Genomic DNA, 17,145 nt, shown 5'->3' on the forward strand with positions numbered 1-17,145 from the left:
CTCTCTTGCTGACTTCCAAGTTGTGGTATACCCTGGGGTTACCAACCGGTTTCCCAAAGTTCAGGGACCATTCTTATCTGTGCCAAAGGTTACCAGCTTTTATGCTGACTTACTCTTAACTGATTATACTTTTAGCTATATAGCGGATCTTACCGGATCTTACAAGGCCAGTAGGCTTCTTGCATTTCAGCAAAACTTATTCTACGTATATTAGGAAACACATATCGTATGCTTCAACACATCCTAAATTCATAGGATTTAACACTGATAAAATACAAGAATGAAATGGATTAATTCAGAAAAGAAACATATTATTTGATACGACTGGCTGGATTAGTAAGATAGCTAGCAAAGTAATTCTATGGGCTATACAGTCAGTTTTTTACTTTTGGCCATGGAGTGGGCCAGGGGGCTATAGTTCTAGTTTAAAGCACAGGCCAACACAAAAAGCCTACTTTGTCAGTGGAGAAAATTTATTAGTCCATTTATGCAAAAACAATGGTACGTTAGAACAACTCCTTGATAGGTCTTTTCTCAAACTAAGTGTGATATTTGAAAGGGCACTGTGAAGCTAAAATATCCAAAACATTTCCTTGAATAACAAGATCTAATATCTGTAAGAGTTTTAATTTTTTGACTGAAATAACATCCATGTTTTAAGATCTACTTGACTAAAATAATCATGTAACCCCAGCAGAATCAAGAACACAATCACTAGGAGGTTCAAGAGTTTTAAAATTAATTTTATGGGGAGGAGGGAGGAAATAGCCTACAGTAGACATTGATTGCCATTACCCAGTACTTAGTAATGAGTAGGTACGCAGCCTGCTTTGTACTAGGATTTAAATTTGTTTTGATCTGTAGCAGGCACTTGTTGATAGCTATCACTGTTGTGAGTTTCATTCAAATATCTGCAAGTAGCACATCTCTTGCAGTGTTCTGAATGCAGGCATTAGACTACCTATAAAACATACCCTTGTATGATGAGTGCTGACTTTTTAAAATTGGCATGTTTAAGGGATTTGCATGACGATATGAGCTAAACTGGAAGTCTGACCAGCTTTCTCACTTTTCGAATGAATGCATTGTAGTTTATTTTTCATTTTTTAAACAGGCATCTGTATGTATAAACAGCCTCTGCTTTCAAATGTCACTGCTATATTTGTAGTCAATTTGGACAAAACATTTCAAACATGCTCCTTAAACATAACTACAAAAAAATGAGGGCACATCATTTGCACAGAAAAAAATAAATAAATGAGTTGCATAATCAAAATGGGTAATTTCAGGCCCAAATGATGATTTATTTGTTTAGTTACTTCTCAGGATTTTTTTTTGTTTTGTTTTGTTTTAAATCTGCCTCCACAAGCCTAGGGGTTCATATGTTAAAAAAAAGTATAATTTCCAGACAAAATGTTTGTTAAACTGAAGTAAAGATGAATAAAACAGACTGCTGGCTCCTCCTTCTTTATCATATCAACATAATCTGGCTTGTATTCGCTTTTCAAGACCGTTCACAATCAGTCCCTGCCATATCTATTATTTCCTCACTCACCATCAAGCTCTCTATGCTCACTTCCAATTGGCCCATGATGCCTTGCTAAATTTTCAAACAAACACCTTTGTGCTGCCCTACCCTGTTGGGAGATGCTCCTTGTAAGCATCTGCAAAGCCACCTCATCATCCATCCACAAATCCCTCCTAAAACCCCTTTTTTCATGATATATCTACAGAAAACTTGACAATGGTTAGGGTGCTAGCCTGCAGAGACCACTGCCTATCATGCTGACCAATACTGTCTGTGTTTCTTTGTACTCCCCCACCTGTCTGCCTGTGTCCAGGTGTTGACTCTTGACTTACACTTAGATTGCAAGCTCCTTGGAGTTACACTTAGATTGCAAGCTCTGTGTTTGTATAGCACCTAGCACAACGGGATCCTGGTTTATAACTAGGGACCATAAGTGCTATGGAAATACAGATGAAGAATAATAATAAAGAGCAGTAACTTAATGGTTAAAAAAAAACACTTAAGAAAATTTTATTTATAAAACAAAACCAAGGATTAGAAACAAAGGACATTTAGTATTAATGTTAGACTAAAGAGTCACCCTATATATCTGAGAGTATAGAAATGTACAATAAGACATGCAAATACCCTGAACTCTGCCCTTCGGTGATTCCCTGAGATTGGGGATGTGGGGAGAGAAAGAAACTCAAACCAAGCATTACTTATCCAAATCAAAGAGTTTTATCTCAGCAGTGGCCACAAACATGACAATGCCTTACTCACACAAACAGCCTTCTCTACAACCATATATAATCCACACAGGGAAAAAAAAAAAAAACATACTTCACAAAATCCTGATTTGAGAAATTCTTTGTTTTCTTCCAGATTCAGTTATCTGGCCTTTTTCTCAAAGCAGCATGTGGTTTAGGCCCATTGACTTAATTGGGACTTAAGCATATGTTTATAGTTAAGCATGTGTGTAAATGCTTTATTTAATTGGGGCCTAAGACTTTATGGTTATTCCTAATTCATGGTACCTCTATCGGGTACAACTCTCCTTAATCTATAGGAGTTGCACCTCTTAAGATAAAGACAGAATTGGGCCCATGTCTACAACTATCTGAGACCTTTCTGTTGTGTTTATTAAAGTGGTATCTAAATGTCAACATAATGGATGTGTCTCCAGTGATAAAAGTATCTGTAAATACAGGGCTTGCACAACTAAGAAAATTTATAGGCCCAGATTATAAATTTAGCAAAAAGAGCTAAGGTTAATTTGGTGTCTAAGCAAGTCCCTTACAATTGACATCAAACATACAAATCTATACAAGTTGTACAAGTGCAATCTCTTTCCCACATTTGATTTTTCTGCTTCCATAAACTGCAGACTTCTTAAAGCCTTAGGAAAAAAGATGAAGATGGGAGAATGTCAGGGATGTACCTACAAGACCAATACAGTGATTTTTCAACATTTAATAAGTCCACAGTCATAGCTTGTGATTTTCACATATCTTGAGAAAAAAAATCACAAAATCTCAAAATAACACCTTTTATAATACAGATGCTTGATCTATAAATCTTTAATTGTGTAAATTAGGATTTGCAAAAACAAATCCTTCCTAGGAAAGAATTAAAAGATAGAATGGAGAGTGGTATTATTACAAGGACAGAATTAAAGTTGTTTAGATGGCTGAATCATTTTTTTGGCATATCTGAGTTTCTTTTACATTTTACCTACACAATGATTTTCCAGTTCTTTCTTTTCTTTCTTTCTTTTTCAAAAAGCCACAATGTCCCTGTAAGGATGGGTGGGGGGGGTTACCCTTAAATTACTGGTCTGTATTGCAGCCTTAAATTCAGCTTAATGAATAATCTTGTATGAGAATTTCCTTCGGTTTGGGGTGGAGGGTGAGAGTTAAACTAAAAGTTAATCTATTTTTTTTTTTCAAATATCGCCTAATCAAGAATTTTCAAGACTTAGCTGCAGGAAAAGTTAGAATTGAGACTACATCTCTCATGATGCACCATCGTTTCTCTCATTTCCTCTCAATTGTACAACATCTTGGTTTCTACTACAACCAGTAAACTCCCCAGAAACATTTTCTCTCCCAAACCTCCCTTTAATTTGCTTTTCTTTAATGGCAAATATGTTAAAGCCATTGTCATTTTTTGTTGTTCTCCCTATTTCTCTTCCGCTTCTCCCACACGTCTACTCATCTCCCTGCATTCTGTCTTCATTCTTCCCCAATCTGTTCTCTTCTTTGCCCCCTGCACTTTCTTTTTTTGCCTTTATGCCCATTTTAGCTCTCTCCCTCCCCTCCCCCCGACTTGTTTCTATGGTTGCTTCATGTTCTCTCCTCTGTGGGGCTGTACAGAGCTGTCCTTAAAAGTTTGGCAACTTCCATATATATGATCAGAGCTCAGGTTATTTCTCAGGCTAACAGAAGCTGCCAAATCAATTAATTTCCCACTGAACCAGTGGTAAATACACAAGTTGTTAATAACTACTTTATTTCAAAAGCAAATGTAATCAAAAGCTCCTAATATTTGTAAGATTAAGAGTCTCTGCACAGGCGTAACTTGGTGAGTTTTGAATGTAGACTGGGTGAATTTAATATTTTTTTTTCCTGATAGGAAGGCAGAAGTGGCGAAAGAAAGTTTGAAAATGGATCATTTGTGAGGGATTGTCATTTCCCAGACTTATGCATTGCTATATTTTAAACAATCTCCAATCATAAACAAACTAGGGAAATGCAACCTAGATTGAGATACTATAAGGTCAGTGCAAAACTGGTTGGAAAACTGTTCCCAGAGAGTAGTTATCAGTGGTTCACTGTCATGCTGGAAGGGCATAACGAGTGGGGTCCCACAGGGATCAGTTGTCAGTTCTGTTCTGTTCAATTATTTAGATAATGGCATAGAGAGTACACTTATAAGGTTTGTGGATGATACCAAACTGGGAGGGGTTGCAAGTGCTTTGGAGGATAGGATTAAAATTCAAAATGATCTGGACAAACTAGAGAAATGGTCTGAAGTAAATAGGATGAAATTCAACAAGGACAAATGTAAAGTACTCCATTTAGGAAGGAACAATCGGTTGCACACATACAAAATGGGAAATGACTGCCTAGGAAGGAGTACTATGGAAAGGGATTTGGGGATCATAGTGGACCACAAGCTAAATAGGAGTCAACAGTGTAACGCTGTTACAAAAAAAGTGAACTGCCTTCTGGGAGGTATTAGCAGGAATGTTGTAAGCAAGACACGAGAAGTAATTCTTCCTCTCTGCTCTGATTAGGCCTCAACTGGAGTATTGTGTCCTGTTCTGGGTGCCACATTTCAGGAAGGATGTGGACAAATTGGAGAGACTCCAGAGAAGAGAAACAAAAAATATGACCTATGAGGGAATATTGAAAAAAATGGGTATGTTTAGTCTGCAAAAGAGAAGACTGAGAAGGGACATGATAACAGTTTTCAAGTATGTAAAAGGTTGTTCCAAGGAGGAGGAAGAAAAAATGTTTTTCTTAACCTCTGAGGGTAGAACAAGAAGCAATGGGCCTAAATTGCAGCAAGGGAGGTTTAGGTTGGACATTAGGAAAAGATTCCTAACTGTCAGGGTGGTTAAACCCTGGAATACATTACGTAGGGAGTTTGTGGAATCTCTGTCATTGGAGATTTTTAAGAGCAGGTTAGACAAACCATGTCAGGAATTGTCTAGATCCGGGATCAGCAACCTTTGGCATGGTGCCCACCAGGGTGAGCCCCCTGGTAGGCCAGGCCACTTTGTTTACCTGTAGCATCTGCAGGTTCGGCCGATCTCAGCTCTCACTGGCCACGGTTCACTGCTCCAGGCTAATGGGGGCTGTGGGAAGCAGCAGCCAGCACATCCCTTGGCCCACGCCATTTCCTACAGCCCCCATTTGCCTGGAGCAGTGAACCGCGGCCAGTGGGAGCTGCGATCGGCTGAACCTGCGGACACGGCAGGTAAACAAACTGGCCCGGCCCGCAAGGGGGCTTACCTTGGCGTCCCGCATGCCAAAGGTTGCCGATCCCTGATCTAGATAATACTTAGTCCTACCACAAGTGCAAGGGGCTGGACTAGATGACCTCTTGAAGTCCCTTCCAGTTCTATGATTCTATGATTTACTGACTGCACCCCACCAAAAAAAATCAATAATCTGTTCCTATTAAAAGTGAGATTGAGGGATGGAGGTGTAAAATAAGGCTTATAATTGCACTATGGATTCAGCTTTAATTATGGCATCATGACCGACAGCCCCATGATAAATATTTACTAAATGTATTTACCTAGTAAATTGTAGAATACACATATTAGTTCCTATCCTTCAGGCAAAAACCTGAAGAAACAGATGGGCTTTCACTATGCACTGAACATTAATGAACTCAGATTCCATAATTGCTGCTCCAGAATAATATATGAAACATTGAAAGTTTAATAAGTCCCTTTGCGTTACTCTTTTGTATTCACAAGGAGCTTAATTTTTGGTGAATCAGAAATGGTTCCTTGAAAGTCAAGAATTAGTATGAGTACAGATGTAAGACCAGTTTCTAGGAAGAATAGGATGCAAACAGGTAATTTACTGAAGCTTCATGCCTATAAAAGAGAATGGAACTTTTGAGACAGGTAATATATTTTGGGTGTGACCACCTGGTTAGACTGGCAGTAAATTCTGTTCAGAAAACTTTCAAATATCCCAAAGTACTAGAGGCCAGACTGTTAAGGGTGTTTATATATATGGAAATGGAATATATATATATATATATATATATATATATATATATATATATATATATATATATATATATATATATATACAAATGGAATTTTCAAAAGCTAGATCTTGGTGCCTAACTCCTATAGAAATGAATTTTCAAGATTTGGCTGCATGTTAAGTAAGAAGTGAGATGGTGTCGTTCATGATGTAGTCTCATAGAATCATAGAATATCAGGGTTGGAAGGGACCTCAGGAGGTCATCTAGTCCAAACCCCTGCTCAAAGCAGGACAAATCCCTAATTAAATCATCCCAGCCAGGGCTTTATCACGCCTGACCTTAAAAACTTCTAAGGAAGGAGATTCTACCACCTCCCTAGGTAACGCATTCCAGTGTTTCACCACCCTCCTAGTGAAAAAGTTTTTTCCTAATATCCAACATAAACCTCCCCCACTGCAACTTGAGACCATTACTCCTTGTCCTGTCCTCTTCTACCACTGAGAATAGTCTAGAACCATCCTCTCTGGAACCACCTCTCAGGTAGTTGAAAGCAGCTATCAAATCCCCCCTCATTCTTCTCTTCTGCAGACTAAACAATCCCAGTTCCCTCAGCCTCTCCTCATAAGTCATGTGTTCCAGTCCCCTAATCATTTTTGTTGCCCTCCGCTAGAAGTTTTCCAATTTTTCCACATCCTTCTTGTAGTGTGGGGCCCAAAACTGGACACAGTACTCCAGATGAAGCCTCACCAATGTCGAATAGAGGGGAACAATCACGTCTCTCAATCTGCTCGCTATGCCCCTACAGTGTGAGTGTGAGAGCCTGAGTGAGTGTCTGATTGGCTGCTAGCCTGCAGGGGGCGGGCAGTAGGGTGTCTGTTTGTTTGCGACAGGGAAGCCTGGCTGTTTAAAAATAGCCAGAGCTTCGCGAACCAGCTGAGCGGCGGAGAACCAGCTGAGCAGCGGGGACAGCAGAGCAGCACACAGCAGGAGTTTGCCTGGGAGTTCGCCTGGAGGGAGCCCAGTGAGGCTTACGTCTTGCAAACTGCTCTGAGGAAGCTCATAGTAGGAAGGTGATATGGAAGGGGGGGGTTCAGCTGTTGTGACCTGCACTGGATGTGCCATGTTTGTCTTTCTTCCACAGGACAGAAGCGACTTTGTCTGTACAAAGTGCAAGCTGGTCTCCATATTGGAAGAGAAGATTGAAGGTCTGGAGCAACAGATAACAACCCTGCGTTGCATACGGGAAACTGAGGATTTCCTGGACGAAACTCAGGATAGGCTTCTAGGGGCACAAAGCTCTACAGATATAGAGCAGGTTGCACAGAGGAGCCAAGAGACCCGTGAAGAAGCTTGGCAACATGTGACCTCCAGAAGAGGTAAGCGGAATGTCCGGGTTCCAGTAACACAGACACAGGTAACTAACCGCTTTCATGTTCTCTCCACAGGTATCGTTGCGGAGAGTGGACCAGATGATATGTCTGGGGCGAGAAAGCAGAAGGAGACTCCGCTGGTTGGAAGGCATGAGATGCGCTGTCCTGAGGTTGGGGGTTCCACGACCACCACCCCCAAGAGGAGAAGGCGGGTGGTGGTGGTCGGGGACTCTCTCCTCCGGGGGACTGAGTCATCTATCTGCCGCCCTGACCGGGAAAACCGAGAAGTCTGCTGCTTGCCAGGGGCTAAGATTCGTGATGTGACGGAGAGACTGCCGAGACTCATTAAGCCCTCGGATCGCTACCCCTTCCTGCTTCTCCACGTGGGCACCAATGATACTGCCAAGAATGACCTTGAGCGGATCACTGCGGACTATGTGGCTCTAGGAAGAAGAATAAAGGAGTTGGAGGCGCAAGTGGTGTTCTCGTCCATCCTCCCCGTGGAAGGAAAAGGCCTAGGTAGGGACCGTCGAATCGTGGAAGTCAACGAATGGCTACGCAGATGGTGTCGGAGAGAAGGCTTTGGTTTCTTTGACCATGGGATGGTGTTCCATGAAGGAGGAGTGCTGGGTAGAGACGGGCTCCATCTTACGAAGAGAGGGAAGAGCATCTTTGCCAGCAGGCTGGCTAACCTAGTGAGGAGGGCTTTAAACTAGGTTCACCGGGGGAAGGAGACCAAAGCCCTGAGGTAAGTGGGAAAGCGGGATACCGGGAGGAAGCACAGGCAGGAATGTCTGTGAGGGGAGGGCTCCTGCCTCATACTGGCAATGAGGGGCGATCAACAGGTTATCTCAAGTGCTTATATACAAATGCACAAAGCCTTGGAAACAAGCAGGGAGAACTGGAGGTCCTGGTGATGTCAAGGAACTATGACGTGATCGGAATAACAGAGACTTGGTGGGATAACTCATATGACTGGAGTACTGTCATGGATGGTTATAAACTGTTCAGGAAGGACAGGCAGGGCAGAAAAGGTGGGGGAGTAGCACTGTATGTAAGGGAGCAGTATGACTGCTCAGAGCTCCGGTACGAAACTGCAGAAAAACCTGAGTGTCTCTGGATTAAGTTTAGAAGTGTGTGCAACAAGAGTGATGTAGTGGTGGGAGTCTGCTATAGACCACCGGACCAGGGGGATGAGGTGGATGAGGCTTTCTTCCGGCAGCTCACGGAAGCTACTAGATCGCATGCCCTGATTCTCATGGGTGACTTTAATTTTCCTGATATCTGCTGGGAGAGCAATACAGCGGTGCATAGACAATCCAGGAAGTTTTTGGAAAGCATAGGGGACAATTTCCTGGCGCAAGTGCTAGAGGAGCCAACTAGGGGGGGTGCTTTTCTTGACCTGCTGCTCACAAACCGGGTAGAATTAGTGGGGGAAGCAAAAGTGGATGGGAATCTGGGAGGCAGTGACCATGAGTTGGTTGAGTTCAGGATCCTGACGCAGGGAACAAAGGTAAGCAGCAGGATACGGACCCTGGACTTCAGGAAAGCAGACTTCGACTCCCTCAGGGAACGGATGGCCACGATCCCCTGGGGGACTAACTTGAAGGGGAAAGGAGTCCAGGAGAGCTGGCTGTATTTCAAGGAATCCCTGTTGAGGTTACAGGGACAAACCATCCCGATGAGTCGAAAGAATAGTAAATATGGCAGGCGACCAACTTGGCTTAATGGTGAAATCCTAGCGGATCTTAAACATAAAAAAGAAGCTTACAAGAAGTGGAAGGTTGGACATATGACCAGGGAAGAGTATAAAAATATTGCTCGGGCATGTAGGAATGTTATCAGGAGGGCCAAATCGCACCTGGAGCTGCAGCTAGCCAGAGATGTCAAGAGTAACAAGAAGGGTTTCTTCAGGTATGTTGGCAACAAGAAGAAAGCCAAGGAATGTGTGGGCCCCTTACTGAATGAGGGAGGCAACCTAGTGACAGAGGATGTGGAAAAAGCTAATGTACTCAATGCTTTTTTTGCCTCTGTTTTCACTAACAAGTTCAGCTCCCAGACTGCTGCGCTGGGCATCACAAAATGCGGAAGAGATGGCCAGCCCTCTGTGGAGATAGAGGCGGTTAGGGACTATTTAGAAAAGCTGGACGTGCACAAGTCCATGGGGCCGGACGAGTTGCATCCGAGAGTGCTGAAGGAATTGGCGGCTGTGATTGCAGAGCCACTGGCCATTATCTTTGAAAACTCGTGGCGAACCGGGGAAGTCCCGGATGACTGGAAAAAGGCTAATGTAGTGCCAATCTTTAAAAAAGGGAAGAAGGAAGATCCTGGGAACTACAGGCCAGTCAGCCTCACCTCAGTCCCTGGAAAAATCATGGAGCAGGTCCTCAAAGAATCAATCCTGAAGCACTTGCATGAGAGGAAAGTGATCAGGAACAGCCAGCATGGATTCACCAAGGGAAGGTCATGCCTGACTAATCTAATCGCCTTTTATGATGAGATTACTGGTTCTGTGGATGAAGGGAAAGCAGTGGATGTATTGTTTCTTGACTTTAGCAAAGCTTTTGACACGGTCTCCCATAGTATTCTTGTCAGCAAGTTAAAGAAGTATGGGCTGGATGAATGCACTATAAGGTGGGTAGAAAGCTGGCTAAATTGTCGGGCTCAACGGGTAGTGATCAATGGCTCCATGTCTAGTTGGCAGCCGGTATCAAGTGGAGTGCCCCAAGGGTCGGTCCTGGGGCCGGTTTTATTCAATATCTTCATAAATGATCTGGAGGATGGTGTGGATTGCACTCTCAGCAAATTTGCGGATGATACTAAACTGGGAGGAGTGGTAGATATGCTGGAGGGGAGGGATAGGATACAGAAGGACCTAGACCAATTGGAAGATTGGGCCAAAAGGAATCTGATGAGGTTCAATAAGGATAAGTGCAGGGTCCTGCACTTAGGACGGAAGAACCCAATGCACAGCTACAGACTAGGGACCGAATGGCTAGGCAGCAGTTCTGCAGAAAAGGACCTAGGGGTGACAGTGGACGAGAAGCTGGATATGAGTCAGCAGTGTGCCCTTGTTGCCAAGAAGGCCAATGGCATTTTGGGATGTATAAGTAGGGGCATAGCGAGCAGATCGAGGGACGTGATCGTTCCCCTCTATTCGACATTGGTGAGGCCTCATCTGGAGTACTGTGTCCAGTTTTGGGCCCCACACTTCAAGAAGGATGTGGATAAATTGGAGAGAGTCCAGCGAAGGGCAACAAAAATGATTAGGGGACTGGAACACATGAGTTATGAGGAGAGGCTGAGGGAGCTGGGATTGTTTAGCCTGCAGAAGAGAAGAATGAGGGGGGATTTGATAGCTGCTTTCAACTACCTGAAAGGGGGTTCCAAAGAGGATGGCTCTAGACTGTTCTCAATGGTAGCAGATGACAGAACGAGGAGTAATGGTCTCAAGTTGCAGTGGGGGAGGTTTAGATTGGATATTAGGAAAAACTTTTTCACTAAGAGGGTGGTGAAACACTGGAATGCGTTACCTAGGGAGGTGGTAGAATCTCCTTCCTTAGAGGTTTTTAAGGTCAGGCTTGACAAAGCCCTGGCTGGGATGATTTAACTGGGAATTGGTCCTGCTTTGAGCAGGGGGTTGGACTAGATGACCTTCTGGGGTCCCTTCCAACCCTGATATTCTATGATTCTATGATTCTACTTATACATCCCAAAATGCCATTGGCCTTCTTGGCAACAAGGGCACACTGTTGACTCATATCCAGCTTCTCGTCCACTGTCACCCCTAGGTCCTTTTCCGCAGAACTGCTGCCTAGCCATTCGGTCCCTAGTCTGTAGCTGTGCATTGGGTTCTTCCGTCCTAAGTGCAGGACCCTGCACTTATCCTTATTGAACCTCATCGGATTTCTTTTGGCCCAATCCTCCAATTTGTCTAGGTCCTTCTGTATCCTATCCCTGCCCTCCAGCGTATCTACCACTCCTCCCAATTTAGTATCTTCCGCAAATTTGCTGAGAGTACAATCTACACCATCCTCCAGATCATTTATGAAGATATTGAACAAAACCGGCCCCAGGACCAACCCCTGGGGCACTCCACTTGACACTGGCTGCCAACTAGACATGGAGCCATTGATCACTACCCGTTGAGCCCGACAATCTAGCCAACTTTCTACCCACCTTATAGTGCATTCATCCAGCCCATACTTCTTTAACTTGCTGACAAGAATACTGTGGGAGACCGTGTCAAAAGCTTTGCTAAAGTCAAGAAACAATACATCCACTGCTTTCTCTTCATCCACAGAACCAGTAATCTCATCATAGAAGGCGATTAGATTAGTCAGGCATGACCTTCCCTTGGTGAATCCATGCTGACTGTTCCTGATCACTTTCCTCTCATGTAAGTGCTTCAGGATTGATTCTTTGAGGACCTGCTCCATGATATTTCCGGGGACTGAGGTGAGGCTGACTGGCCTGTAGTTCCCAGGATCCTCCTTCTTTCCTTTTTAAAAGATTGGCACTACATTAGCCTTTTTCCAGTCATCCGGGACTTCCCCCGTTCGCCACGAGTTTTCAAAGATAATGGCCAATGGCTCTGCAATCACAGCCGCCAATTCCTTTAGTACTCTTGGATTCAACTCGTCCGGCCCCATGGACTTGTGCACGTCCAGCTTTTCTAAATAGTCCCTAACCACCTCTTTCTCCACAGAGGGCTGGCCATCTATTCCCCATGTTGTGATGCCCAGCGCAGCAGTCTGGGAGCTGACCTTGTTAGTGAAGACAGAGGCAAAAAAAGCATTGAGTACATTAGCTTTTTCCACATCCTCTGTCACTAGGTTCGGATGAACAGGGATGAACAGACCCCACTCTCTGGAACTGATTCCAGTAGCGACAGTGTTGTGGGGCCTGATTCACTATAAAATACTCAGGTTTGACACCAATGTGACTCCAATACATCTAAAACCGGAATAAAAGAAATTTCTGTATTAGATCAAAACTAGAGAAGTGTTCCTGTTCACTCACTGTCTTAAATAGATGCTGATTCTATGAGCTGCTATGAAAAGCTGGGAGAAATTTTTATTCAAAACTTTTTTTGTTTGAAAAATGCAGATTTGGCAATATCAGAGCTCTTTGAAAATTCATGTCAGCTTTGTTAAATAACTTTGGTAGAAAATAAAAACTCTAACAAAAAATCCAAAAAAAGTTTCAATTATGTGGTTTGAAATTACTTTTCATTATCAAATTTCCTTCAATTTTATGTTAAAAAACCAATGTAAAAACATTTTAAAATGTTCAAAGTAATATAATTTTTAAAAGTTTCATTTGACTCTAAATCAATTTTCTCTTAACTTTTTGCTTCTCTGACATTCTGGGGAAAAATCATGTTTGGGTAGATTTGAAACATTCCCTGCCCATGCACACACACACACACATTTTGGAATTGCCATCAAACCAAGAATACTGTTATTTACATAGTTCCACTGCTGAGCACCCTAAACTCCATGGAGTTATCAGCAAAGTAGTAGAATAATGCCATGGTGAATTAGTCAGCACTAATAAAAATAATAAAAAATAAAAAAATGTTTAAAGTCTGAATGTGCCACAGATCTACATATTGTTAGCAAAAACAATATTGTTAGCAGTCTGTTTTCATGGTCACTCCCACTTTTTCAATATTTGATAGAAATTCAGGACATATTTTTCTTACAAGCTAGACTGTGTCTTGATCCTGCACAGAGACTGGATCATTATCACTGTTCTTGAGCTCCCATGACCCCTCCTTCTTTGCCCTGGCCTGGAGAAATTCCCAGGTGCAGAGAGGAGTCTGTATTTAGCCCTCCCAGAGGATAGTGCAGTAGCCATGATCTCCTGCAAGATGGAGAACACAGAGAGACTTTTTCACTTAGTGCAGTATAATGCCTGCTGGGGCTCCTTCCAGGGCAGAGCAACTCTGTACTATGCCCACAAGGTACAATCTAGTTGATATCCTTTTCCCCAGTGCAAAAGCTATTTAAATAAAAAAAAGTTTTAAAATTTTCTCTCTTTCTTTCTCTCTTTCTTTCTCTCTTTCTTTCCTTTTCTCCCCCAAGAAACAGATTACTGTACATTTCCTGTGCTGGCTTTTCATTGTTGTGAAGCATCATGCCAGGTAAAGTATATAAGGTGACTGTAAGCAACAATTAATGCGTCAGGTCAGGAAATTCCACACTGAATAAAATCCCAGTTCAGTCACAAATATTAACTAGAGTTTTAAATACTGAAGATGTGGAATCCAATAGCAGTGTTTGTCTCTGTCTGAGGGGTTGGAGCAAATGCGGTTGTATTGTAGAGCTTGTCTATAGACAACGGATCATTTGGTGTGGTCTGGATGAAAGCTGGCAGCATGTAGGTAAGTATAGCGATCAGTAGGTTTCTGGTATAGGGTAGTGTTTATGTGGCCATCGCTTATTAGCACTGTAGTGTCCAGGAAGTGGATCTCTTGTGTGGACTGGTCCAGGCTGAGGTTGATGGTGGGATGAAAATTGTTGAAATCATGGTGGAATTCCTCAAGGGCTTCTTTTCCATGGGTCCAGATGATGAAGATGTCACCAGTGTAGCGCAAGTAGAATAGGGGCATTAGGGGACAAGAGCTGAGGAAGCGTTGTTCTAAGTCAGCCATAAAAATGTTGGCATACTGTGGGGCCATGCGGATACCCATAGCAGTGCCGCTGATTGGAAGGTATACATTGTCCCCAAATGTGAAATAGTTATGGGTGAGGACAAGCTCTACGACACAACCGCATTTGCTCCATTTTTTCCCTCTCTCCCCTGCTGGTAATAGCTCACTTTACCTGATCACTCTTGTTTCAGTGTGTATAGTAACACCCATTGTTTCATGTTCTCTGTGTATATAAAATCCCCCCACTGTATTTTCCACTCAATACATCCGACGAAGTGAGCTGTAACTCACAAAAGCTTATGCTCAAATAAATTTGTTATTCTCTAAGGTGCCACAAGTCCTCTTTTTCTTAAAACAAGTAAGAAAGATATTTTATTTTCACTTTTTATCTTTGTTTTGTCTCTTTCCTAGTCTGCTAGGTGGAGGGTGGAAGGTGAAGGTTCTGCTTCATAAAATGGTGCAGTAGTCCGATACGACACCATTTGATTAAATCCCAGCCTGACATTTTTAAATAGTTGATGTAATTGAAGTGCTGTGCACGCAAATCAATTTATTTTTTCCTGGAAAACTGACTGGTGAGTTTAATAAATTGATTTAAATAGAAGCTATTTGCCAACTTTAATGAAATATAGTGTCTCTTTCCAGAAAAATACACATTTGTTGAAATGAAATACAATAAATTAATGTTTTGGAAAATAAGTATAAATTTTATCTGTCATCACTCAAAATTGGAAACACACACACTTAATCTTTGACCCACAAAGCTTAGCTACTAGGAAACATAGCACTTTATTTGTCAGATAAAAGTCCCTAACACGTATCTACAACATGTAGTTCATCATAGGTCTCAAAATGTATTTGTAAAGAGGAAATCAACATTGTGTGAATGTGTTTCTATTGGGGTCCCACATGATTCAGTTCTTGGCCTTATGCTATTTAGCATTTTTAACAATGGCCTGGAAGAAAGCATAAAATCATCACTGGTAATAGTTGCAGATGTGTGGAGTGGTAAATAATGAAGAGGACAAGTCCCTGTTACAGAGAAATCTAGATCACCTGGTAAACTGGGTGCAAGCAAACAATACATATTTTAATACAGCTAAATGGTAAATGTATACATCTAGGGACAAAGAATATAAGCCATACTTACAGGACTGGGGACTCTATCCTGAAAAAGATTTGGGGGGTCATGGTGGATAATCATTTGAACATGAACTCCCAGTGCAATGCTGTGGCCAAAAGAACTAATGCGAACGTTGAATGCAGAAACAGGAGCATCTTAAGCAGGAGGACAGAGATTATTTTACCTCTGTTGTTCCCACTGCTGTGACCACTCCTGGAGAGCTGTGTCCAGTTCCGGTGTCCTCAATTCACAAAGGATGTTGATAAATTGGAGAGGGTTCAGAGGAGAGCCATGAAAATGATTGAAGGATTCAAAAACATACCTTATAGTGACAGGCACAAGGAGCTCAATTTATTTATCCTAAGAAAGAGAAAGTTAAGGAATGACTTGCTTACAGCCTGTAAGGGAAGCGGCAGACTTCAGGGATGTGCTGGCCCCTGCTTCCCCCAGCTCCCATTGGCTGAGAATGGTGAACTGTGGCCACTAGGTGCTGCGGGGGGGCATGCCCTCAGACGGTCAAGGTCAGCAAAATGTCTTGCGGCCACAATCAAATTATCCTGATCGGCTGCAGGTTGCCCACCACTGGTATAACATGAGTCAATGGCTGGAAGTTGAAGCAAGACAAATTCAGACTGGAAATAGGGTATACATTTTTAACTATGAGGGTAGTTAAATTTTGGAATAATTTACCAAAGGTCATGGTGCATTCCCCATCAATGGCAATTTTATAATGAAGATTGGATGTATTTTCTAAAAGGTATATGCTAGAAATTATTTTGGGAAATGTCTATGGCATGTGTTATACATGAGGTCAGACTAGATGATCACAATTGTGTCTTCTGATCTTGGAATCTATGAATCTATAATATCTGCAGTAATTTTAACTGTCTTGCCTTACAGAATCTTGAACACAGACACTGTCAAGTGTATGGAAAATAAGGAGAGTAGAGAGGGACACTGAGGACCATATTCTTGGTGTAAATAAAAACTCTAACAAAAAATTCCAAAAAAATGTTTCAATTATGTGGCTTGAAATTACTTTTCTTTGTCAAATTTCCTTCAATTTTATGTAAAAAAAATGTAAAAACATTTTAAAATATTCAAAGTAAAATAATTTTTAAAAGTTTCATTTGACTCTAAATCAATATTCTTGGTGTAAATCTGGTGGAACAATGCCAGTCTAAACTAGTTTAGAATAGGGGAAACAGGCAGAAAAAGAATGAAGCTGACAAGCCATCTGGTTTATATGCAATGTCCATAATATATCAGAATACTCAGTTAAAATCAGTTCATTTCTTCTACTAGATACAATTGTGTGTTAATAAGAGGATATTGTCCTTGGCTGTGACTCTTAGCATCTTGATGACATTACTACCATATAACCCTCTAAGAGAAAAATGGCCTATTTGAATGCTAGTTTATTTGGAACTACAAAAGAGAAGAAAGTATCCTTTTATTTCCCTCTAGACATGCAATACTGCACTTATTTCCCAGTTATGTGTTTGGTTTGGAGTTACAAGCAGTTCTATTCATACACATATGTATTTTATCAACATCTATTTCAAAGGTACTATATTTTCCCTTTGATGCCACTTAGAAATGTTTCTGTCTCTTGAAATCTTCATGATGGTTGAAGCATTCATTAAGCAGACACATATCCATGGAAAATAATATAGTTAAACTTGAGGCATAGTCATGGCTCTTTTTTTCTATTAACTATATTTCTATTATTAGTATGAAAACTTGACAGGTA

This window comes from Lepidochelys kempii, chromosome 1, assembly GCF_965140285.1.
Source record: "Lepidochelys kempii isolate rLepKem1 chromosome 1, rLepKem1.hap1, whole genome shotgun sequence".
NCBI classification, from domain to species: domain Eukaryota; kingdom Metazoa; phylum Chordata; order Testudines; family Cheloniidae; genus Lepidochelys; species Lepidochelys kempii.